Source organism: Lepisma saccharinum, chromosome 14 (assembly GCF_977018435.1).
Source record: "Lepisma saccharinum chromosome 14, izLepSacc3.1, whole genome shotgun sequence".
NCBI classification, from domain to species: domain Eukaryota; kingdom Metazoa; phylum Arthropoda; class Insecta; order Zygentoma; family Lepismatidae; genus Lepisma; species Lepisma saccharinum.
The window spans coordinates 76,314,871-76,342,704 of record NC_139242.1 but is presented as its reverse complement, the minus strand read 5'-3'; the positions used below and the strand labels follow the sequence as shown (position 1 = coordinate 76,342,704).

Sequence of the window (27,834 nt, the reverse complement as noted above, 5' to 3'; positions counted from 1 at the left end):
ATTCACCTTTGCAGTGATTAATAAATTACATAAAAAGCAAAATTAGCAACACTTGAAGTTTATTACAAATATTGTTTGTTTAGAAACTGTTCGACGTATTGCTCGGTCGTTTAAGGGAAACGGGAAAGAAAAGCGTTTTGAACTCCTTCTAGATTTTCTTTAGCGAAGAGTTATTTATAAGGGTAAATTCTCTCGCGAATACGCAGAAAATATTATCACTATAAATATCATAATTCTTTTCCTACTTTTTAAGCTGATGGGGAGAGCATAGTCAAACTTGTTCAGGAGTTCAACTCGATCTTGCCTGTGCTACTGTCAAGTACTGCTTTATACGGGATAAGTCAAGCAAGTTACATATACACTGCATTAGATATCTGTAATTCAAATGAAACTATTAACGTTTCAGATCCCGTCATTGCGTGTTGTGTGGAAAAAGAAGGATGGAAAGAAGAAAATACGGAAGGAAACATGGGAAATGAAAGGAATCTGAAAGGAGCATAAGAAAATCAAAGAAAAAATGGAATATGTGAGAACTGATGGCCGATTCCTGCTCAATGCTTTGTTCATTCGTAAGCAACCAAGTTTATTTACAATGTAGTTTGGGTTGTCAGTCTCTCAGGATACTGATTGTCCTTTTCTGTAGGGCAGAAGGTTTAACCTGTTTTAGCTCCCGCCAAAAGCTTCGCTGTCGACAAAGAACGCCCTGCACAGGTTTCCCACAAGATCTCCAGATGCATTTTCACTGAGATTTCCTTGAGTTTTCCAGAATTCTTTTTTCAGAGTACTTGATACTCAGTTCTTTGATATTTAAAATTCACTTCACAATGACCTGTTCCATTTTCCCTCATAGTCATTACCATCCTCAACTTTATAATTATTATTATTGTTGGGGATGGGACAGAATGGCTGGTACCCTGTCAGTATGGGCTGATATAGGCATATCAGTTTATCAGTAAAATTATAGGTAATTTTACCAATCACCTATATTTATAACAGTCTGTAATTTAGTGGAAAATTCAGACATGTTGTTAATATTTTCATGTCATATCTGTGTAACGTAAGTGTTTAAATACGCATTTCCTTTTCTTTTGCAAAGACAAAATGCATTGCAGTCACCTGGTTGCATACATTAATTAAGAAGGTGAACGAACCGCTCCTGTTCTTCAAGGAACATTTGCAACTTTATATTGGATCAGTACAATATTGGTCTGCATCTGTAAATTTTATACCAGTAGTTTACTTGTATTGGAAATGAAATAATAAGATCAGATCATCCCTAATTATTACTTTCTAATACCACTAACAAAACTAATTCAAAATTAAAATGGCATCTTTGTGAATATATTTAAAGACAATGGTTACAAGTTTTCTTGGAATTAAATATCTCTTCTAACTGTATTACAGTACATAAAATAAAATTTCAAACAAATCATATAAATATATTTTCACTCTTTGTATGTAATGCAACACTAAAGTCTATATCTTCAAAGTAGTTTGTATAAAGCATGTTATTGCATTTTTAATTATTAACATTTATTAATTGCAATTATAATTACCAGCAGGCAGATGCATTTTCTAGTCCCTCTGATGTGCTTCAATGGTATACAATGATCAATTGGAAGATTTTCCATGAGATTCGTTGGGTGTGTGAGAACCCTGCTGCAGACAACAGGGCGGGAACCAAACCAGGTTAAACCTTCTGCCCTACAATTGCTGAGTGGGCTTCTCCGGCATAAACGTTAAGAGTACCACGCTGCAAGCACCATGGGATCCTGCGTTTGAATCGTTGGTAAGGTGTAGTTGTTGGCTATTTTGTTTATTTTCTGACCTGTAACGTGTTTATCATTCATTCTCTTCTTTGTGGTTAATCTAAAAACGTTAGAAATGCGAGATTCTAACGCTTTCCAGTAATTCATCTCAATCTGCGATGACTTCTAGCCAGATTGACTGGTATTGTAGCTATAAGTAAGATTCACAATATGTATAAAACTCGAGAAGTAAATCGATCTTGGTGGATTTCCCCTGTCGTCGCTGGCAACACTTGTTGTTTGGGTCACTCCGCAACGCAAGGTCGAGTTCCACTCCCACTGGGTCATCCAGTTCAAAGGAGCTCCGCGGCGCCAGACGCACAACCGTTATTTGGTTCCACAGGAGGGGAGTCCGTACGTCCAGCTGCACAACCTCAAAGGCTCAAAAGCTCAACCGTCTGTATCGGCTAATGCATTGGTTCGATAATTTCATGATTGCACCGTCACAACTAGACATCATTTCCCGCGCACTGCCAGTCATACAATGTCCACCACTATATTTTAGCAGTGGGCAATGGACTCGTTTATTATCGATGATACCAAAAGGGAGCATGGACGTCCGTAGGATTTTTTCCCGGGAGAGGCAAACAACGTATTATTTTTTCCAGGGGGAGCAAACTAGGCACATTTTCCCCCATAATAGTGTTGTCCCCTCAAAAACATTACTTCGATTTGAATTTATTATGTTAATTCAATAATTAACACTTATTATTGTGGCTAAAATGAAATTATATGTGTGAAATATCTAATTTTCGGTTTACTTTCATTTTCCAGGGAGGCAGTGTCCCCCTCCCCCTTTCGGACGTCCATGAAAGGGAGATTCATTTTCTCTCAGAAGTTAAATTTTAGAACAGTTTTCAAAATCCTGCCAATGAAACTCTCTTTTTGGAATACACGAGGATCCCCTCAGAAATGTTCGGGTCCAGAAATTTTCTCTGTGAATTCATGTTTGAGACTGGTTCTTGAGAACTTATGTAGACAAGTTAGTGCAAAATAATGAAAAACATGCAATGGATTTCATCGTGAAAGTTTGAGCTTGGTTTCTCTATTGTTGACAAGAATGTTAAAATAACAGATGGATTGTCTATTGTCAAGATTTAAAATAAACAGAGAGTACAAAAAAGAACAGAATACAGATGAACGCAAAATGTTTAGTATTTAACACAAATGAAAATGCAGTAATAACATGAATATGGAATATATGTCGGAAAATGTGTGAAAATATGAAAAAAACATATGTAAAAAAGTGAAATATACGATAAAAGCTAGTATTATGTAAAAATATGGAAAATAAAAATAACATTTTTCGAACTTACGTACCATGATTCGCAAAGACAATGCAAATTAACATTGATTTTAGCATCATACGAAGATATGTATTTACACATAAATTCGTTCCCTGATGATGGTGTTACAGCTACATTTGTCGTTCATTTGATTGTTTACATGCACAGCCAGTATCTCAAATTGATCGCTGGTATGCATGAGTGTCATACAAGACAGAAAATTCCAAACTGGTCGTTTCCTTTTTTTTTAAAAAAAAAAATATAAAACGACATAGAAGTGAGGAAAGTAACTTTTTCTTCATCTGAAGGACAAGGAAAACGCCAGATAATTAGTGGACGACGTGAGAAAGTAGGTTGTCATTCACGTTTGCCCCCTTCGGTGCGAAGGGACCAACAAAAAGATACTCGTGTACTACAGAATCTTGTTTACTCATTTTGGTTGGCGGGCGTTCGTGCTTAGGATTAAATTCGAAAGCACGTAAAGTAGTGAAGAACCTTTGCCCCGAGTTGTTTCTACGACTCGCTCCTGGGCACGGTGACCTGCTTCCGCGGCAAGGTCAGGGAAGCGAGTTCAGCAGGAAAGAGTTGTACAAGACCAAAGATTTTCTGTTAATTAAGTGCTTCTCCAGCCAAGGGTTCGGTGCCTAATTGAGAGTAATTTGTGGCGAACTGTCTCGAAGCAACTTCATTGCATTTTTGTTAAATACAAGGAAATGGCGTATTGAGGAAAAGATTCATTAAAGTAGATGTATAACAGTGATTTACAATGTTTACATTTTTGAGTACACGCATACGTGACGCAATTGTTGCTTGAACATGTTAGAGTTTAGACACCGGTATGTCGAGAGGATGTGTGTCTACATATGAAGTATGAACATTTTGAAACTATTCGCAGTGAAATTAAGTGCAACTGTAAGAAATTTAATCCCTATATTTTCTGCATAAATTTGATTATTTCGAACTGCAATCTTTTAAGAACACCCTGTAGAAACAAAAATTCTTTGACAGATTGGCAACAAGTGGAATCATGTTTATTGGACTGCAGTAAACAAAACTCAGTTGCAATATGGTTCGTAAGGATGGCCAGTTAAAGACTTCGTAGCCAATCGTATTGGTTGAATGAACAATGGGAGTTTATTTTTTAGCTATCGGGGAGAAGGAGATGTTGTATAAGACACCAATGTCTTACACAGTGCTTTTTTCTGGGAAGAAAGGTTTCGGTACTCTTAACTTGGTTTGTTTTTGCGTTCATCCTAAGATATACTCAAAACATTGCAGTATATTTTTAAATAAAGATGCCGGTACGGCGTACCGTTGCGTATCGCCAAAAAAAAAAAAAAAAAACACTGGGTTTCCGTATGGATAATAGGCTATATTGTCCGTATTATTGCGGGACGCGTCCCCTGTGTCCCCCGCTACCGACGATCGTGATATAAACGAATGATACGAATTTTCTGTGCCCACGTGTGATTAGCATGATAATATATACTTGTGGGGTAAGTACTATGTCATGATAGAATCACTACAAGATCCTTTTTAAAAAAATTGTTTTCGTGTATATTCAATGTTATTTTATTTAGTGACAGCTATACTTCTCTTTTATGCAGTTCCCAATGTAAACTGCTGTAGAGCTGGCCTACGTGTCGGTGAAAGCCAGCTTGCAGAAGGCGGTTAGTTTTAAATACTTGTACCTTCAAGCCTGTAAGGGTGGAAAATTCCAGGTTATTGGTCTGATTTTGAATCGCCTATATACAGGGACCCAACGGAAAAGCGGGGTTGGCAGGCATTCTTACGAGTTTCTTGGGCAAGTGAGGAGACCTTTGGAAGGTTCTTTCGGTGCCGGTAAAGTGGCTGGGCTAGTCAAATGGCTAGCGGTCACGGATCAACCATTTGCTTTCATCGAAATACATAGATAAGTTCACGCATTTTTCTTGATTCGTTTGGTGACAAGCCAACTCTTAGTTTTCGGTGGGCATTTGTTATTATTCTTAGGAATTAAGGGACACGTTTAATTTCAAGTACAGTATATGTCTATGCGTTTCCGAAAAGCTAAGTATAACTGTCAAGGGTCCGGTTTTTATTTAATCTGGGATTAAAGGGACAGTGACAGGGTGGAAAAAGAATCATAACAGATTTGTTTTTATATAATTTCAAGAACAACGCATTATAAGTTGTTGTAATTTCAACCAAAGTTAGTTTCTTTTTGCGTGGCAATTTTCATTAAAATCAAGAAAGGGAGGGAATTAGAGAAACATGTCATGTATGCTAATGACAAGATAGATACATTTTTGAACTAGTACTGCTGGTCTAGGCCAGCGTACGAACCTCTCTTATATATATATATATATATATATATATATATATATATATATATTACAGTGTTTCAATAGAAAGAGGATCATGTCATTTTTTTATGTGGGGGTTATTTCTGATGTAATTCTTTGTATATGTTTAATCAACGAAATAAATAGTATTTTTATATATTTTTAAACTGAACGTCTGAGCTATCATTCAAGATAAAAGAACTTAGTTTTCCCCTAATATCCATAGTAAAGAATATGGTAGTTATTTTATGTATTTTAATTCGATTGAACCGCATTGTTAGTTTTTAAAGTGTAATGCTAATTACTTTGCATGGGGAAGTAACGAAAACAAGTAACAGGTCGAGCCAAGGCAGGTTACTCTTCCCAGAAGAGAATTAAAGCAATACAACTATTACACTTTTTTCAGCAGGTTATAAACGGAAATACAGAAATATTCGATATATACATAGGAAAATTCAGAATATCATTAATAGTTGGAAAAATGGAAGAAACAAGTATTGTTTCCATGGCAACTTGGTTACATCCAGTAGTAACCTAAATTCTTCATAATTGGAATATGCAATGACTTTCGGAATTCTGTTGCCAGTGAACAACCAACCAATAAGAAGTGAGAAATTTGATTAATTGATTGATTTGGTTTATTTTACTTCGAATTTTTCTGCCATTTTAGGCTAATCGCGAAGATGAGGATGGGTGATGATAGGATGAAATTGATGAAGGGACACTCACAAAGAACACCCATGCCCAGGTCGGGATTCGAACCCAGGACCCCTGGCGTCGTAGCGTAATGCGCCACGGAGACCGGCATGAGAAATTTGGACAATGAAACATCAACATTTAGTCGGAAGAGTTACTTCACCAATTAACTCCTGTTTCGTCATTGGTAGCAATTAACTTGTTTTAGCATAATTTTCTTTTGAGTTAAACTTAAACCTTGGGGTAATAAAGACCTTTGGATGACAGTCTCCCGTACCCTTTAGTAAGAACTTTCAGACGACAGGGCTATTCCAAATCGTTACTACACATACGCATTCATGCCACGAAGAACTTCTCATGCAACGACTGCAAACAAAATACTTTTTTGTGCCTATTGCCTCACAAGGAAGAAACCTGGGAGAAAAGTTCAAAAGAAAGCCACATGAGAATGAGAAACATGACTTTCATTGCAGTCCTTTCCTCTCTCTTGTCGTGTCCCCTTCCTTCCGCCCAGGCAAATAGCAGTCGGATTATGAGAAAAAAAAAGACCTTTAATGACGGTCGCTCGGAAAGTGAAGGTGAAATTACCATGTTTTTTGCTCATTCCCTGAAATTCCCTTTCGACCAGTTTTATGACTGGCATCATATTCGACAGAAAAGATGAAAAATTAAAACTTCCATTACTGTGAGTCTAGGGGCCTTTTTTCTAGGTACAGAAACTCTTATTTTTTTATCATACTATTTTTTTTATAATTTCCCACCTATTAATAAAAATACAAAGGATTGCATCGTGTTAAAAAAAAATATAGTCTACTATTCACAGTACTTTGGGATTTTCTGCATGTTGCACTATAAATACAGTTCGAAATAAATAAATTACAAAATGTTCTGCTGATTTTATTTCTATTTCTATACCGGGACTGGAACCCAGAACCTTCACAGATAGATTGTGAGTTCTTTTGCTTTGATGAGAAATTCTTGACTCCGAAACTGTCTTGAAATAGAATCCTGTCTGAGACTCATTCCATCAGCTTAGATCCTTATTACTCATTCTCATTATCATAATTATCCTCGGTATTCAAAAAAGGCGAAGAATAACAACAACAAAAGTTGATGTTTGAATATCCCTTCTCGTCATGGACATTACACAATGGCCATTCGTTTCTCATTTTAGAATACTGCTCTCGCATTTAATTGCACCTTCAATATGTGGAACGATATTAAAACCTGAGAATACTGTCACTTTTTCTCTGTACCAGACAAAAAACAAATGCAGAAAGCGAATAGAATCAGGGAAGGGCAAAGTTAATGTCAACGCTCAAGGAAAGATCATGGAGTCTTTTATGGACTGTTGGCAATTTCATCTTAACCTTCTCGTAATCTTACAGAAATGGGAGGTCCATGTAGGAGGGATGCAGAGAGGAAAAAGATTGGAGGCAAAGTCGATGACCTCTAGCGACAGCTTGTGGGTAGTCTTTGGGTGGGTGAACCAGGTGTCGAGAGCAACAGGACTGCAAGAAGACTTTAAATGGACAATGTCGGTGTCTTCATTTGCCTCAGGAGTTGCGTTATGTGGGACCTTGGATGGGTTATTACGTTTTTGTCGCTTAATAATAAAATGAAGGAAAAACAAGCGTGAAATAGTCTTTTGAAGATCTCTTTGGGAGACACTGACGCAGATGTCAGCCTCTCCAATGCCAGGATTTTCCACTTTGGACGGAGGAACACGATGTAGCGTTTCATATGGAACTTTTGTTTTTCAGTTGAAAAGGAATGGGTGACCATCTTACTGGTGTAACTGCAGACGTGTTCTCCTGCACACAGAAAAGATAATCCATCATTTGAAACATAAAATGCATAAAGTCTGTAGCTCAGACCAAATGTTCAAGTGCATCGACAAAGATGCAGGAAGGTGCATCAAAAAACGAATACATTGATGCATTTAAAGTACAGCTAGACATAGAAAAATACTCAGTTGCATCATATGATGCATTTTGGCTTTACCTTTACAAACGGTATATAAAAACCTGATTCTTAGCAAAGGTAAAAAAACAAATTTTAGTACAGCAATCGATGCGTTTCTGGTGCATCAAACAGATTTTATGCATTTAGTTTTCTCTGTGTGTACTGCTAGGGATTGTACTAGGTCGAGATATTAACTGAGAATGGAACAGATGGGTGTTAAATCAGGACTGGACGAGACCGTGTTTCGTTTCTCTGACTTGCGTTAGGCTCTTCGCATCCTTAACGGCGAACAATGAGAATTAAATGGCCGGCGATGAGAGCACCTCAGCCATGGGGCAAAATATAGAACCGATGACCTAACACCATATGCAGTTTTTTTTTTTCTCGGAACGTACCGGAATGGCGCGTTTTCTGAGGGGACAACACTAATTTGGAAGAAAATATCTCGTTTGCACCCCCCCTAGAAAAAGAACCACTTGCCCTCTCGGCCTTTTGTGCGAGAGGTCAGGGCTTTGATTCGCGGTGGGAAGCCCCAAAATTTCGGGGTTAGCACAGCATCGCGATGACCATTAGGGAGCTACGTGGTTTTATATGCGGTGAAGTGTGTATTAAAATTTTAGTACTCTCTGCATCAAATTTCGTCTCTTATCGCCTAAATACCATTGCCCAGTGTATCATTTTTCATCACGTACAACTCATCAATCCTTCTCTTTCGCATCACACGACCCCCTTCATGGCACGGTGCAGTGTGTATGTCTCGCTGTGAAAATACATCCGTTTGTAATGTTTCACGGACTTTGCGAACATGCTGTATTTAGCTTTGTTCTCCCTCTTTTGTCCCTTGCCTTAAAAAGTAGCGAAAATACGCTACAGTATAATACACTCCAGGGTCTAAGATTCACTTTCCCCCAATCATGGACGTCCTGAAGGGGGGCACGCCCCCACACTTGAAAATAAATGTCCTTCTAAAAAGTAATATTTCACACATAATTTCATTTCAGTCACAGTAATTCACGTTAATTATTATTAGGGCATTGAAGGAACATGACAATTTCAGACTGAAGCAGTGTTTTTTGAGGGGGCATAACTATTATGAGGAAAAATATGCTTCCTTTAGCCCCGCCTGGAAAAAAAATTCTGCGGACGTCCATGCCCCCAATTACTCAGAGCCAGATTAGAATCCAACGGACACGCACCAAACGACCTACTGCCCAGATCGCCAATTTGCACGAAAAGTACGGAAGGAAAAAAATAAAATTAGCCACTCTGATATAAGTTATCACAATTATATCATCAAGTTACCGTTTCAGCATTACATGCATTTTTTTTCTTGCAGTTTCCACGGAAAAATTCTCGAGCCAATAATTTTTAATTTAATTAGTTGTGGGCATAAAAGTAACCCAACCTGAAAAGCGCGGTAGACAATTAAAAGCTTTATTTCCTTCTGTGTGCCGCATTGTATCACACAATTACCACGAAACTTGGTTCTGAACTAAACGTAAAATAAATCACGTGAGAACAACTTCCTACGAGGCCACTCGGTGAAGAATGAAATGTGAGGTAGCGTTGGTATGTTGTATTTATACGCAAATGCTTACCAACTGACGGTGGATAAATTGTACTCAAGAATATGTCTGGCGCATAGAACAAAGACAGTTCTGATGGTGAAAACAGTGGTCCCGAGTAAAGTTATTACTAACACAACTGCTCAAGTTTATAACGCAGTAATTACCAGTAATTCAAACTCAAGGAATTGTAAAGCGGGGGGTTTCAGAAATTTCTTTTTTCACGATGATTTATAGTGGTTACAAGTCCAAACCATTCATAATGAACAAACAACCACTGATCAGCTGCAAAGAAGTATTTTTTCACATTTAGACGTATGACCTACCTAATAAAAAGTCAATTCAGATTGTGTCATTACAATTAACACCCACTTGGAGAAAGGAGGAAGGAACTATTGTCTCCCCCCAAAGAATATACCCTGTATAGACTATATATATACACGTTTTTGCTCTCTCCAAAATCTATTTGAAGCCACTTCAATAACAATACCAACAAAGTTCCCTATTTCAGGTATATTTATTGAAGATAAATATAAATTTTATTAAAAATAAATAAAGTTTGTATAACTTACAGTTCCAGGGCTTTCATTCTTTTCACAAAGACTTGACATGCAATTAGAACAATTACCACTATTCCATCTTAAAATTAAGTTTTAATACTGAAAATTATTGATAAATAATAAAAAAACACAATTACGATAATACAAATATTCTCAAAGGGGAAAAATGTTATTTTCCTGTTTAGGAACGAATTTAGAAGTCTGAATGAAAATCCAGAGGGCGGAGGGGATTTCCTGGCTCTCCAAGAAGATTCTCTACTTTTCAATATTACAATAGTGTGTGACAAATTTCTCGCGTGCAAGTGAATACCTCAGGTCAACCACTAACAAGTATTGAACTCCCAATGTTTGGTTTGCATTTCCTTGCATACACAGGGAGACAAGCAACGCGGATCTCTCCAGTCTGTAAACAAGCATTCACTGGGCATTTCCGACCACCAGATCGAGGATACACGATGTACGCTATCTGTATACGGCCCAGTTTGAGTGACACAGAAGCTAGAAGCCACATGCGCAGCGTGACATGTCCCTACGGTAGTGCATTTATTTATCTAGGTTCGTTCTCAAGTGGCAAGTGTCGCTTGTCATTTGTCATTTCGGTCTGAAAGCTCCGTTATTATGTGTCTTAGAGATCACGGTTGCCCGGGGACATATTTCAGTGTTTCGGATATCAGTTTAAACCAAGATGGATTGATTTAAACCAGGTTGATTTAAATCGCGATTTAAATCAAGAATTAAATAAATTATTTATAGAATAATGTACACAAGGATTCTGTAGATATTAGAATCACTTTCGCTGAAAGTACATTAATCTCGTAATCATTTAATGATGTTCATTAGACTCTAAGAAAGGAAAAGAAAGGAAACAAAATATATGTCCTTATAGGGTGAAGTTCATACGAAAGGAAATGTAATGTGCAAACTGTAAATAAACTTAAATTTATCTTGATTTAAAATTCAATATTTTTTATAGGCAAAAATAGCAGACATTTTGTGTAGAAAAATTTACAAAATACTAATCATGTTAAACCGTAAATAGTGTTATTATCATTCAACTGTAAATAAACATGGCAGCTTATATTTTGCAAACTATCATTAAAAAAATTACCAAAATTCAGCTACAAAGACTACAAAATATATTAAGGTACAATTATAGAGTACATCCAATTTTTTTTTTAATTTTCAATGGAAGAGAAGTTACTGAAATTTTTATAGTTTCATTAACACACTCAACAAATATTTCCATCGTAGGTTCATATATACAGAATCAGAAACAGAAAATGTAGCTATATTTATATATTTTTCTTTTTATTTGCTTTAATCAAACTGTTCAGATATTTCAGAGGGCTGTTTACTAAAAAAGCCCTTTCTATAAAGAAACACATATCTAGTATATGTACGGTGCCAAGAAACTATACAAGCAATCTTAAGCGTGTTTTTTTAAATTTAAAAAATCGATTTAAATGAAAAAATATCCGATTTAAATAGAAAAGATTAACATTTTTTTTTGTTTAAACTGTAGATTCAATCCAACTCAGTACTGAGAACCTTGGAAGGAAGAAGAAAACAACTGCGCTCTATCCTCACTAAATTTTACTGCACCTGCCGTGATTGTAGCTCCAACTTGTTTATTCCGGAACCAAGTCCTAAAAAAGAAGCTTGTAATTAAATGTGTTGATGTTTTACATTATTCAACTTACGGATCTCCCGTTTCGTTTCTGGAGCAGCGGGGGCGGTTACTGTAACGTTACTCGTCTTATCTCTCCGCCCATCTGTGAGATGTCACGCTATGCAACCTGAAGCATCCGTGATAGCAAGTTGTGGGGATGTTTCGCATTCTGAAGAGTTAATCTTACAATGAATATTAATAAGTACGTAGCTCCGAAATAATAAATAGCTAAGCATGTTTCCCGATCGTATCCAGAGAAATTGATGTATGGCGAAGATAGTACTTTTGTACTCGTTTCGTATTTCACTTCGATTTTTCTTCCATTTCTCTCCAATAATGACGATGAGGATGAATGATGATTGGTTGAAATTGATGAAGAAACATGGCGAGGTTCGAACTCTGAAGCTTCGGTGGCGAGATCATGACTTGATAATTTAGTGAACTCGGCCACCGAGGTGGCTGATGAGAGAGAGGCGCATAGAGCATGCGAGAGAAAGAGATTGCTTGAGAATTTAACCGCACATGATCATTAGAAGTTCACATATTCTGCAATATCAAATCTATTACTGGTGACGTCACTTGTAGCAACTCTGATATTCATGACGACAATCTCACAGTACATGGGAGAATTTAGTCTTGTTTGCTACTGGCAAAAGAGTGTCTCAATTATAAGCACGCTTTAGTTAATAATATTTCCAATGATTTCGTAGACAAGCACGGATAAAGCATACATTATGCAGTTCATAAGTGATTCTGCCGTCATCAGTGGTGGAGTGGTCAACGTATCGATGCCAGAGAAAGATCCCGCTTTAAATGTGGCTGTGACCAAAACTCATTAGCACGAATCTCATTCTCAATATGATTTTTTCTTATTGGAATATTTTTTATATATTTTTCATGAAGAAACCGTATTATTACTGCCAATAACAATCGTTACTGTAGAATATAAGGTCACCTACTGATTATTATTTAAGATTTTTCTTTCTAATAATCCTATCACGAATTAATAGTTAAAAATAAAACTTGGGTGGCATTCAAAAGTATTGTGATTTTCCAATTTACTTCATCATTAGAATGAGAAGTAATGTATGCACTCAGTAACGACCTTAACCAATGCCATGGATGTATAATTGTGTTTGTTCCATCAGTTCATCATACATACTCTGACCGTTCTCCGTGGCGGAGTGGTTAGCACTGTGCGCTACGACGGAAGTGATCCCGAGTTCGATTCCCAGCCTGGGCATGGGTGTTCTTTCTGAATGTCCTTCACAAACCTAATCGTATTCATCCTCATCGTCTTGTTAGCCAAAAGTGGCAGAAAAGGGACGTATTTGTATAGCATTCCCAAACAACAGCAAAATTATTCTAAAACAAATCCCTAATTTAATTGTAAACTGCATATAACAATTTTTGCTATTAAAATTATTCTTTCATTCTTCCATCACAAATTTTTGAAAACAAAAAAAAAATTACTATCTAATCAATATTAACAAAATAATTAATTTCTATAATATAAATCTAAACAAATTTTTAACTCTAATCTTACCACTTAAATTAAACATAAATATTACATTTCATAATTCTATTTAATTTCATTATATTTCATAATAAAAAATAGCACCCTTAATATAAAAAATACAAATATACTAAATTGCATTCGCCCAGCTTATTTAAAAATTATAATTAAAAATATTTTAACAATTTTATAAATTAAAATCTGTTCATGTAGTGAATATTTTTGTAGTGCATTATACATATAATTCATTATTATCCTGCCCATTTTTTAAAAATATATTTTGTACATGTTTAATAAGATAAACAGCTTGATTTCCCCAATCAATTATTAATCCTCATCGTCGCGAGGATGACTGATTAACCCAAGAGGTAGAAAAACTACTAAAATAACCAAAGTATAAGTATGATTATTTTCGGACGTTTAGAATGATTCTCAGAAACATTAACCTTTCAAGCTCCTGAACAAAATTCACATAAAATCCAGGTTTAATTACCAGTGTCAGAAATCCCATCTTAATTCCCTGTCGGTGTACGCACGCCTTTATGAAGCACAATACGATTGACTAAACAGCAATCCGTCTTCGCCAGAAGCAACATTTAATACGATCGTCCTCCAAGAACGAGTTAAGCACCTTTCTGCCCGACCGTTTACGGCATCGTGGACATCAAAGGGGAGGAGGTAATTATACACTGTGAGGTGTAATTGGAGCCAAAATTGGCGAGAAAGAGATGTGCCTGTTTAGAATATAGAATAACGACAACTTTAATTTTTTCCCCATCACTTTTGACTATAGGAGCACCAGAAAGGTAATCTTACCCTGTCTTATCTAGTGTACAAGGGAAATATACAGCACTTGTATTTATTGGCGAGTGTTCCTGTCTTTGCAACAGTTTATTTGTCAGAGATTTCTGCTCTCTTGTGTAATATGTTGCTCGATATAACAACAATTGTTTTTTTAAAGCAATATATCGAGCAAAACCAAAATAGGCGCACCCAGGAATTTTCTAGGAGGGGTGGGGTGGGGGGGGGGGTGAGGTTCAATCAAATGAAAAGTAAAAAAAGCTAAGTTGTTGTTCTTACTCTGAAGCAAGAACTTTGGTGCAGGATGGTTTTGAAGTCCCACAAAAGGTTTCAACGATTGACGGCTGCTGTGCCGTTCCCAACAGTGATTCCTGTTATTTTTATTTATTTATTTATTTACTCAGAGTTTCAGATACAATCTATTTGGCCATTTTACACTGAAACAACATAAAGTAGTAACAAAAAATAACAAAAGATAAAAACAATAACAAGATTGGATAGATTTACATATTGTTGGTCAGTAATATACAAAAATTACGTTCCGGAAGGAAAATATCTACATTCAGGGGAAGTTTGCTGTAGATTTCTGGGTGCCTGTAAAACAAGGAGCGTTGTAGAAGGGATAGCCTAGTGGTTGGGTTGTGGAAGAGTTGCAGGTTGCGCGTTTGCTTTTGGGGTACCCTAAGTGTGAATTCGCTGATTAGGAGATCTGTTCTGATTTTGCCATTTATTATCTTGTATAAAGATTTCATGTCAGCTAGATCACGACGAAAGGATGGAGTGTGAATATTCAGAGCAGCCATGGTGTCTGATTTGGATACATGTCGAAAGGAAGGTATTCTATGGCGAACAATTGCAAGAAAGAAACTGAGAACAGAATCTATTCTGGTGAGATTGGTTTTTGAGGCCATTGCCCAAATTGGGGAACAGTATTCAAGGATGGGCGAGATGAAAGATATAAAGAATAAAGCAAGAGATGATGGGTTTTGAATTTGAAAATGATACAAGGATGAGAAATTTTCCATTATAAACTTGTGTGCACATGAGAGCCAAGATAGATACTTGGGAAGGTTGAATTTCATTTGGGTGGATCGTGTGACCGGAAACAGAAATCTGACCTCCGTGCTCTAATGATTATTATTGATCGCGCTCAAACAGCAAGATTTATTCCAAAAATAATGATATGTTGCTACTGTTTGTACATCCATTTACATTCGCTCTATTCCTTTGTAATGTTCTCATTCCCTTTCTTTCTATACCTCGATCTATTTGGCTCCCTCTCTCCTTTTCCTCTTCATATTTCTTTCTTCATTGTTTCCTTGTTTTTCTATCCATCTTCCTTTCTTTTTCTTTCCTTTTCATGATTTTTTATTTAAAAAAAAATTGTGATAATTTTTCACTGCATTTTAACCACAGTTTGTGTTTCTTAAAAGAAAACGCATAAAGTTGCTTGTATGTTTTTGGGTACGTATAAATGTATGTGTTTAGTTGCCGATGTTCAATGTGTGTTCTGATCATAATTTCCCTGTCTATAGTCTATACATATAGTATTATGCTACGAAACAGCAGCCGTGCTTAGTTAAAGCTTAATGGTAATGACATTATTTACAGTTTAACATAGTCATTATTTTCTATCTTCTATGTTTCAGTGGTAGCGTCGTCGCCTTGTAATCAAGGGGTCCCGGGTTCGATACTCGGTGGAGGCACAAGTGGTTCGGATCCCACTTTAAACTGTAGGTCCAGTCCCAATTAGCCTTACTGTGCATAAAGTGGACTTAAAACAACAAATCAACCAACCAATCTATTCAAGATATTTACTATTTTTGCCCACGAACACAGTGTAGTTTATTACATATTCCTTTTGCATGAGCTTCATATTTCAGTTAATATATATTTTCTTTTCGTGCTTTGAAAATGTTACAGTATCCAAGTGTCCAATAAATGACTACGAGATTAACATACTTTAATCAAAAGTCATTGTAAGATCTACAGTTTATTTTTGTACATAAATTATTTCCTTTATCCGAACGTAATTTAAATCATTGAGTTTATCTTAAATTTAAATCACGGTTTAAATCAAACAACCTTGCTTCTCTCTATTTCTCGCTTTGTATGTGAAAAATGTAATAAATGTAATAATTTATATTAAAAGACTATCATAAAAATGGGTCAAGAGATGGATCTTGTGCTACAGTCCAAGTAAATTCGAAGAGTTAGTGTGACCCCAATTCAGAATTACTTTCTGGTCATTGCATAAGTTGTGTTTGTTTACGAATTTGCTACACTTCTGAAACAATCCATAGTCTGAGTATCTGAGCTTTTATTAATATAGGTAGGCAGTGCTTCAATTCCAGATTACCAAACTCGATCGCCACCCGACTCATTTGCGTCTACAGCAATTTTTCAGGAGAGAGAAACTTAAGGAAAAAAAGACGCAAAAAGTGTCTGCATGAATCACGCCCAAACGGCTTCTCCTTGTTCCTGCAGGACCTGTTTTTGCAGCCCGATCGCCCCACGGCCCTTCCTGCAATCGGCGCATGTTCAGCGTCAACGACCCAACCTGGAGAACACCAACGCTTCTCCTTCATCAATTTATTAAAGTATGGGCCGATACGAATCTTTTGCGTGGTAACTGATTCATGAATTGGTGTTTGAACTCCTAAATCTAGTGAATTACTCGACGTCCATTGGAAAAATGTCTGATTAAATGTCACTAAATAAAAACTTCCATAATTCAGGTATATTATACGATGTCTCATTCTCTTATAACTTATGGAATTATATTTTGGGGAAATTCGACTGCATTTTTTTAAAGAATTTAAGAAACAAACACGTCATTCGGATATTATCGTGCGCGCGCACACTCACATACACACACAAACACAATAAATCAAGTATAACAGCCTATCCAAAGAGATAAAAATAAATGGACAATCTTGGTTTATTTATATTAGCTTATAATCTTTATTATGGTACTAAGAATCATAACAATTATTATTATTTCTATTATTCCAGTTTTATCAATGGCTCTACAAACATTTCTGGTGACGCCCACTTTGGTATACGATCATATGTTCTATAGCTATCTCACATCTGAGATGGTCTCAGAGTACGCTAAGGGAGCGGAAGGTCATTTGTATATTGACTAGTCAAACAATATCGCCACAAATTTTAGGCCCTAATATTCTATCTGCGCACAATTTGGACTTGGAACAGATTTCGACCAGCGAATCCATTCGTGGCTCGGCAATCCTCATCTCAGGTGCACGAAGCTTATTCGCACACTGAACATGCGTATGCAAATTCGTCGGAAGTAGGACCATGGAAAGTCCCTCAAGTTCTCGCACGTCCTTGGAGGCGGACGGGACATGGAGGGACAGATGTAAATCGACGTTTCGTGCTTATGTCTGTGAACAGTCTAATAAACGTCTCATTTGCGATGCAAATGCGTTTGGCGAAAGCCTGCCAGCGACACCATAACGTGATGCAACTTTCTTCTGGTGCGAAAGAAGTGGGGGAGAGGTCGCACAAAACCAGACTGCGCCCTCCGTCAAGCCTTGCATCTTCCGCTTGTCAGGTAATTGGAAAGGGTTGCAGGGCGAAGAGATTTTCTTGGGTTATCGACAGTCAGTGACCAGGATCTTGTCATTTTATTGGGAGAAGATAATTTTCCGGATACTAGTATTGACATCCTCTCAATTTTTTCTTCAAGCTTCTCATTGAAAAATAATAAAAAACATAGAGGGTTCAGAAAACTCGGGTTACGTTGCTGAAAAAGTAGCTGAAACAAAGTAACCAGCAATTGTACATACATTCAGTAATCAGCCTTAACCAAAAAGTTAGCCACAAATAGATTTAAAGTGATATTACCAAAGCCTCCATTATAGAATTGAGTGTCTTTGGAAATCAAACAAACCAAAAGAAAAAGAAACGAAGTAAATGTGTTTGGAGAGTTCTGTTTTTCACAATTATTTAAATTGCTTAAACATTTTCTCCTCCGTGTCTTTCTTTTTCATTTTCAAGTATCTGCAAAGAAAAACTTGTATGCCAAAAAGTCATTCATTCCTAATATCTTCAGCAGTCAACATAATATTTTGTTTGACATTATTATTTTTAAAAAATTCAAAATTCAAAATGTATGTATTGTATTTTTCTTATTTTGCTGTTGTTTTGATTCCAAATTAGACTAATCGTGATGATGAAGATGGATGGTAATCAGATGAATAGACACAAAGGAACACTAGGCCAGGAGTCGAACTCGAAACCTTTGGTGGCACGAACCTGAATCATTTGGGCCCGAGGTGGTGTTACAAATAGCTGCTGAAGAATGTGATGTTATTTTTGGAGGGTGTACAGGGTGTAGCAAATCATTGATTTCTCAGTTTTGATCAGATGGATTGTTGCCGATAGGTCAAAGTTTGTGTTACGTCCACTGTATTCTCATATAGGCTAATCAAGACTGTACCCACAGTTTAAAGTAGAGTCCGAAACATCGCCGGGATCGAACTCGAGACCCCTTGATTAAAAGCTGCTGGATTGCTACGTTTGGACATTTGCGATGCTCACCAATCTTGTCTTCATAATCTTTTCTTGTCTTGCAATGTTTAAATAATATGGTCGGACACAGATATTATCAGAAGGAACCGTACACGCGAATGAGGGACTTCAAATAATAAACACAATGTTCGATAAGAACCAAAAATAGCCGGCCCCCGTGGCGGAGTGGTTATCACATCACCCGGGTTCGAATTCTGGCCTGGGCATGGATCTTTGTGAATGTCCTTTCATCAATTTCATCACATCATCACTCATCCCATCTTCGCAAATTAGCCAAAAGTGGCACAAAAGCGAAGTAAAATAAACAAAATCAATCAACAACCAAAAATAAAATCGTTCGTCTAGCGGCAACACTGACTTCCGCACTGGGAAATGCCTGGTCCGAAACTTTCTTCCGCCCACCGTGACTACGGCAATCGAGGTAACGGGAGCAGAGTGGATTTTGTCATGTGTTAGGTTAAGCGATTACGTCTCTTCCCCTCGTCCAGATCGCCAATTGGGAAGCTTTCTCCGTCGCCCGCAGGACGATGCCAGGCAGCACACATTGCGCGCAAATTAAGTTAAACTTATGCAAATGCTGTCAGGGAGAACATGTAACGTCTACCTTGAACTGGGACACAAAAAAGCAAATGTACTTTGATTTGCGGTAACCTTTTCAACCTGTTTCCTCTCGCGTCGCTTTCTTTCCCATCAGGTTTCCTTCTGGTGCGGTTCACAGAGGAAAACCCTGCATCAAATTCCCAAGGTTGCCAAGGTCAATGTTGATCCTAAGGGCAACAATTTCTCCGACCAGAAAACATATGAATAATAAGAATAATCTTTTCCACCTTGTACCTGTATTATGAGTAGACCTCGGATTTTAAGTTTTTAACCTATTTTTTTCTTTGCAGATAAATAAGAAATAACAAGTTATATCAGCGTTTCATTAAAAAACGAAACGAATGACGAAGTTTTATAGTGCCTAAAATAACCTATTTTGCTTGTTAGAACCTATTTTAGGTTTATGTGTCTAAATTAAGCCTTTTTTAAAGTTATTTTTAAGGTTTTACAGGATTTTTATATCTCACAGGGGTATTTACTAGGTTTGGTGGTGAAATAATTCAATGACTGGCGTGTTTGAAACATGTTTCCTGACGATTTCCCTCCATCCAAGTATATGATCTTTATCAAAGCATTAAACAAAACAAAAAAATGTCTGACGTCACTGTTATCTGCAGGTAACAGTGACCTCAGAAACAGGACAGTTCCCCCATACTATTTAGCCATGTACTATAGACTCTTAATTCTAAGCCTTGCCTACTAAGATAAAGTAAACTGTCCTTGCCTCCCCCCCCCCTCTCCCCATTCTCAGTTTTGGCACTCAATCGTCTCTACTGCCTGGACAGTCCCAAGTGCAAACTTCTGATCTGTGCGCCCTTGCCCACTCTCGTGTCAGTTTGGTCCATCTTGGCATTCACGCCTTGCGAAGTAATGTTTCAGCATTCAAATTAGCACTACTGACTATGTTTCTTTTGAAAGATAATTTTCAGCACATGAAATGATCCTCACAGACAAAAGGCAGAGTTTGAGTGTGGATAACTCAAAAAGATTCATGGTGGTCACTTGTATAATTCCTGGTTTTCAAGGCGAACTTTCCAAAACTTCAAGGATACAAGCAAATGTTTTCTCTTTTCCAACCTTACATATTACCGACTCTCACCCTCCCTTCCACACATAAAAATATTGACAATATAAAGGGTTTGTATGATTTCAATGTACCAAAAAATTTACCTAATCAACTTCAAGATATATTATTTTGTAATAATCTTCCGTCTGTCAGAGAGATTGTTCTGTAAAAGACACTAACAAAGTAAACGGATTGAGACAATTTAGTTTTATTTCCATGTAGCTTTCTTTTTCTTCCTAAAAAATCTAAACTGAGAGAAACTTGCCTCAGGGCATTTATAAACGTATAAATTTAATGGGATTTGGATTAATAAAAGTTGCAATTTTTCACGTATACGGAGAAAAAATTGGAATAGAGAAAACATCCGCTTGTACCTTATTTCATGTTTTGCCAAAATTCATGAATAATTTCCATAGCCAATAATTCACGTGTAATTCCCGGAATTCCAAGTGAGTAGCCACCCTGATATTGTGCAGCAACTTGTACATACGTACGTAATTCATTTTTCATATCAACAAGTAACATTTTCTAACAGCACAAGTGCAGTATTATAATAATTTGTAGATAATTTTGAAAATGATATAAAGAAATGAAAATTTGTTTAGAAAATTAATATTTAGTTATTACGGTTCTTGCGAAATTTTGTTTTTAACGATTGTATTTAATCAGTATTTTTGAGAAATTTTGTACCAAATTAAGTCTTTTTGCAACCTATTTAAGGAGTTTTGGAATTAAATTTAAGATTTTTAGAACCTATTTTAGGATTTTTAGAGCCTATTTTTGGAACTTAAAGGCACACTTTTTAGAACCTAAAAATCCAAGGTCTAATTCTGTGCATATACAGTTGAGACTGCTTTATACGTAACTCAGTTCTGCTTAATTATGTTTTGTACGTAAATTACTGTAGGTCCTGGCAAAATATAATTTAAAAACATGTAAATTAAACCTTATTTGTACGTAATGCATTTACACGTAATTCGGTGTTATACGTACTAATTTTCATAAAATACAGTTGATTTGAACGTAATCCAGCTACAACAATGTCACAGAATTGACAGTTTTCAGTACCTACTGGTCGGTCAAGGACAACAGAAAGATTGATTTGCTTTATTTTACTTCTTGTGCCACTTTTGGCTAATTTGCGAAGATGGGGATGAGTGATGATGTGATGAAATTGATGAATGGACAGGTCGTGTTACTGCGCTGCCTCTTGGTAAAGTGCAGAGCAACATTAAACCACGTTACGTCATCAAATCCCGTGTGAAATCCATGCTCACAGTGTTTTTGATAGTTGCAGGGTTGTGCACAAATAATTCCTACCCCCTACATCGAACATTTTATCGTGGAGTGCTTGAAAGCTTAAGGTGCGTCCTCGCATTGCACAAGCGTGGATCCTGCACCGTGACAATGCACCCTACCACACTGATCTCTGTGTAAGGGAATGTTTGGCTTCCACTTCTCCCACAACCTACATACAGTCTAGATCTAGTCCCCTGTGACTTTACCCATTCCTCAAGATTAAAATGCAGTTGAAGAGCAATACATACAGGACACTTCAAAATATCTAACACGCCACGACACAGCCTTTGAAAAGTCTCACAGAAAATGACATCCACTGAACAGAAAGGACACTGGAGAGATCACTAGAACGTACATATAAGCTCGTGGCATGGTTCTGTTGATAAAAATGCATTATCATAGCTTCTGAGACAGGCCTTGAATATTACAACCAAAGTTTAGGACACTAAGTTCCCTTGAGTAGTTGGCTGTAAAATGAAAGGTAGAAACTCAAAAATACGCTCAAATAACTGAAACAAGAGAAATTACTTTCTGATGAAAGAAAATAACTTTATATGCTGCAAGGTTGAAGATCGTAATCTAAATCTATATTGCACAAATGCACGCTGCTCGACCAATGGGTGCAGAAAATGACCACCCACGGACAGTAAACTGTTATTTATTACCAGTATTTTAAAGGAGGTTGTAATTGGTCAAAAAGACTGATTCCGTATCATCATTACATCATAAAATCAGAGAAAAGGTTAACGAATACACGTTCGAATACATAATGAACATCGTGCAGACAAGAACTGAGGCGTCGATCTTTATGGTGTGTGAGGCTCCAGTGTGTCTGGCAAATACGAATTTGCTGGACCGAGTCGTCCAATTTGGATGGGGGGGGGGGGTCATTACTAATCAGCACGGGCTATAATTGTCGTTTTTAAATATTATAAGTGATTAAAATAAACCAATTTTAATCCACATTTATTATTATTATTATTATTATTATTATTATTATTATTATTATTATTATTATTATATAAATGGAGAGATTTTGCTACTCGATGCACCGTATGAATGAATATCCAACAAAACTGGTGTTTATTATTTTTCTTACATTTTTAGCACTTAGTGTACTGAAATTCATAATTATTGTATCTTGTTATAAACTTCATAAACTTGAACTTTCCGTTCAAAAAAGGCTTTAAAAGTTAGGGGCAAATTTTACTCATAAAGTTTATATTGTGTGACCTGTCACAAAGAAAACTATAAATTTTGGAAGCTGTGGATACATTTATTATTTGGATAAAATGGTAGAATATAAAAATGTAACTTGGTTCCTCTATTATACACTAGGTCGGTATTGTTGCTACAACCATTTTCGTCTTCTTTTTCTGAGAGAACCAAACCCAACTTGCCTAACCTAACCACCACAGAGTATTTACTACCCCAAAAAGCTACCAGCCAATGGGAATGCTTAAAATGGTTGTAGCAGCAATCACTACCTATATACTTTACTTTTTTCGATCTAATGTTTAATCCTGTTAAGGAAGTAAAATTAATTCACACTATACACTATTAGATTATTGCATGAATTTGGGGGAGGGGCTTTAGTCCCCTTTAGTCCCCTTGGCTACGTGCCTGTCAAAAAGAAATGCAATTTTAAAATGGAAGAAAAGGCTCCGCCATTCAAATAAGACACTAATAGTAATAATAATAACAACCCAACTACATTGCACAGTTATTCGAACCCCACTTTAAACTGTATGTCCACTCCCAATTAGCCTTCCGATCATAAAGTGGACTTAAAACTCATGAGAACTTTCAGATAGCTTTAAACAGGCACGTATCTAGAAATATGTTTCGGGGGGGGGGGTCCGAACCAAGTCTCTCAGGAATAGTAATAATCATAATAATAATAATAATGTTTAATTTAAAATAATTAAATTAAATTAATACTAATTACAATACATAAATTAATATTATATTATTACACGATTAGTTAAAAAGACTTTATAAGAATAGAAATATAACAGGGTATATTCATTACGTAGCTTACCTGTAGCTAAGATCGGAATAATTTACATAAAAACAAGTGCTCTGGCAATGAAATTAATGTCAAATAGATGAATAATGGAATATTTATTGAATAACAAAAATGATGTTACATGTAGTTGGAGAAAAGTAGGTTTCTGATTAATATTTTATGTATATTAATTTGAGTAGTAGTGTACATAAATCTTCTTTGTAATGTCATTCAAAGCCGTATGATCCCAATGCAATCCTTGCCTTCTAAAAAGTTCAGAGGAAATTAATAACCATCGATTATGCAACAAATGCTAATATTTTCATTGCTTAATTTTTAGTACTTGGTAAGTCCGGACCCTTGGACCCCTCCCCCCATAAAAACGGCCTTCCTGTCCTTCAAAGCCGTATGATCCCAATATAATCCTTGGCTTCCAATAAGTTCAGAGGAAATTAGGATAAACGAATGTATTTTTCATAACGTAATTTTAGTATTTGATAAATCTTTCCGGGGGGTCCGGACCCCCTGGCCCCCTACTTAAATACGTCCTTGGCCTGAAAGTATTTTGGCAGTCATGATAATGAATTGCATTTAACTTTTCCTGGCACGCTACTGTGACGTTGATCCATAAACATTGCAAACAAAATACTAACGGCAATCTATTTTACGTAAGTATTGTTTCGTGCACAACATTTATGATATTCCCAGTATGACACCTAAGAATTAAGCTTGGGGATCCTTATTATGACAAGGAACTACAAAAGTCATGGAAGGGAGGGGGTAATTGTTAGTGTGTTGCAAGTAACTCGCACCCAAAGGCTATGATTGATGGCTCACTCGCCAGCCAAACGCGTCTTTATTGTTTCTACCTGGAAACTTGAAGTTCAAGAGCGGCTCTTGTGCGGAACCTCTGATGAGATCTGCTGCGTTGGTTGTCGTGGTCGGCAGGCCATAGTTCACTTGCCACAGAGGTCGTCCGATCGCCAGACCATCAAGACAGCGTGAACGCAGCATGCGTCAGTTAGCAAACCGCGTGACGAACGCACTTTTTCTGTTCTTCCTTCCACAATGTCCACGCAGTCAAACAGAAAATAAGTTGTTCTAGCGATAAGCAGCAACTAAGGAACCACAGATCACTTCATCGCCAAGATCCCTGCGCGCTAGGAAACCATACGACCTGGAGGCTTCCACCGTGATTTAAACGTTCGATTGTTTCGGGTTCGATACCCGATGGAGGCACATTGCACAGTCCCATTTTAAACTGAAGGTCCAGTCCCAATTAGCCTATCTGTGCAACAAACGTTCGATACTACCGCCACTGCCTTCAGGGCAGACACACAAATATGGCGATGGACCGGTATCAGGTACATATCCGGGGAGGGTTCCGAAATCCTACACGTTAGAAATAGTGTGTGGTGGTAATTAATTTTAAACATCTTGTATAATAAGTTGTAATATACTGAGAAATTCATTGTCAGGGCTTCTATCCTCCATTTTTTAGCCTTTTTGATAGCAGTTGCCGATAAGGGATGAGCTCCCTCCCGAAATAAAATTCTGGGCAGGGACCTGATTAGTATGTATCACAGTTGTGTTAATCGGAACGTGTTTTAGTGTTTAAAGATGGGATCATGGACGTCCGGAAGGGGGGCAAGGGGGGCTGTGGCCCCCCTGGAAAATTAATGTCCACCTTAAAATTATATATTTCACACATAATTTCATTTCAGCCACAGTAATTTATGTTAATTATTATAAATAACTTGAAGGAACATCATAATTTCAGACTGAAATAGTGTTTTTTGAGAGGGCATCTCTATTATGGGGGAAAATATGCCTCTTTGCCCCCCCCCTGGAAAAAATCCTGCGGACGTCTATGAATGGAATACGAAGCATTGAACGGGAATTTAACCCGCGACGAACCTATGGTATAAGAAATTGATTGAATACTTACCTCAATCCTTCCATTGTCTGAGAGACGCACACGCTTCTTCCCATTCTGTAATAGAAAAGATAGATGAAACTTGCACTTTTGCAATGTATATTTATATTATACTTTCAATATGCTATTACTATTATTATTATTACAAGTGTTAAAGCCAGTATTTTCTATTGTTTTTTATGTAGCTTGCCTTGCCTTAAGCTAAGAGTGACGAAGAGGGTGAATGAAATAATTAAATGAAACTAATGCAAGAACACTCACATAGGATCATTCATGACCGCGCTAGTCTCGACTAACATTTAGTAGCAAGTCCATCATTCAACATTCTCAGTCAATAGTACAAATGATCACACTATTAAAATATATATACGCGTAAAACAATTTACATGATTGCCTTATAACCCCATTGAATTCAAACAACAGCACAGCTCGCCACATACCGCATATGTTAGCCGATGTCCGCGAGGATAAGTGATGATACTAATGAAGGAACACTCACAGAGAACACCTATGCTTAGGCAGGCCGGGATTCGAACCCGGGACTCCTTATCGTAGCACGCTGTGTTAACCACTCCGCCTCGGGCATCGCCTTTAGCCCTATGAGTAGATGCTTTACATTTAATGATTGACTGATTTATTTATTTTACTTCTATAGTTTCTGCAACCTTTGGCTAAATGCGAAGATCATGATCAATGGCGATAAGGTGATGTAGATGAAATGTCAATCAAAAACATATTTGGACAACACACAACAGAAGTACCATAGACAATTATACTGGCCATTGCTCCTGACGCCAGAGTCTCGTTAATCTGCATAGGGTGTAGTACTACGCGCAAGTGAGATTGACATTTGGGTGTTTTGAGAAAGGTCGCCTCCCAACTATTAAGAGCACATACAACCCCATGATATCTTACACGTTATAGTTTGGAAAAAAATATTATTGGAGAAACAATATTACCGTCTCTTATTTTAGTGTGTAAATATGGACGTCCGGAAGGGGCAAGGGGGGCCGCGGCCTTCACCGAAAATAAATGTCCACCTGAAAATAATATATTTCACACATAATTTCATTTCAGCCACAGTGATTTATGTTAATTATTATAAATACATTGAAGGAACATCATAATTTCAGACTGAAATGGTGTTTTTTGAGGGAGCATCACTATTATAGGAAAAAGATGCCTCCTTTGCCCCCCCCCCTCCTTGAAAAAAAATACCTTGCTTGCCCCTTCCTGGAAAAAATCCTGCGGACGTCCATGTGTGTAAACACACAAAATTTACAATGCCACGCTTCTCCACGATGTACTCAATCTCGATGTTTTTATTTCTTTGTTTACGAACAGTGACACAAGGCTTTGTGGTTCTTTGCAGAAGGGCAAGGTCAAGAGCAAGTCATAAGAACCAGTTGGTAGTGGACCGTGAAGAGGCGAAGGAGTTGCCACCTGGTGGAAGGTGGAAGAAAGAACGGGTCGCGTCAAAGAGCGGCGATGGAAATCACGTGCAGGACAATCGAAAACATGTGTACATTAGTTGAACCTCTCCTTCGTAGCGGTATCGTCTTATCTCCCCATTGAGAGGACCGCACTGCACCCGAGGCTCTGAAGCAGTTGTGGTCAATTCCAGTGGAGGTCGCGTGGGCGTTGCTGCGCCAAAGCAGCTCGCTTCCTCAACCTTCGTCTTCCCACGGATATCAAGTATCACTTTTGCATCCTGTCCCTACATATATGGATAACCCACGGGAGCATTAACACATGCAACAAAACAACTACCACATACTAAGTTGAATTTTTGTTTTGAGTTTGAGGTTTCTTTCTTTTGTTTAAAGTCCACTTTATGCACAGTAAGGTTAATCAGTACCGGACCTACAGTTTTAAGTGGGATCCGAACCACTTGTGCCTCCACCGGGTATCGAACTCGGGACCCCTTGATGACATGGCGACGACGTTATCATTATGCCATCAGGGAAACCCGCCAGAATCTAAGGATGGAGCTTATTATGACTGGTGTGTTGTTTCTAATATCGGGAAACCATATTCATTGATATCTTTATTTTGGTTTATACATATAATTATTATTATTTATTATTAAAAGTGGTAGTCGGCAATTGCACCCAATCATCACTCATCTTCATAGTGGAAGTACATAGTGGTTCGGATCTCACTTTAAACTGTACGGCC

General features: G+C 37.2%; 1 protein-coding gene across 1 annotated transcript in view; it reads right to left on the bottom strand.

Annotated features, from left to right (window-relative positions):
* Positions 1–27,834, bottom strand: part of LOC145999045 (uncharacterized) — a 154,348-nt gene that overhangs the window by 57,556 nt on the left and 68,958 nt on the right. Inside the window, exon 2 of the mRNA XM_083135980.1 lies at positions 25,669–25,713. The gene's annotated coding sequence lies outside the window, so the exon portion shown is untranslated. The remainder of the gene's footprint in view (positions 1–25,668; positions 25,714–27,834) is intronic.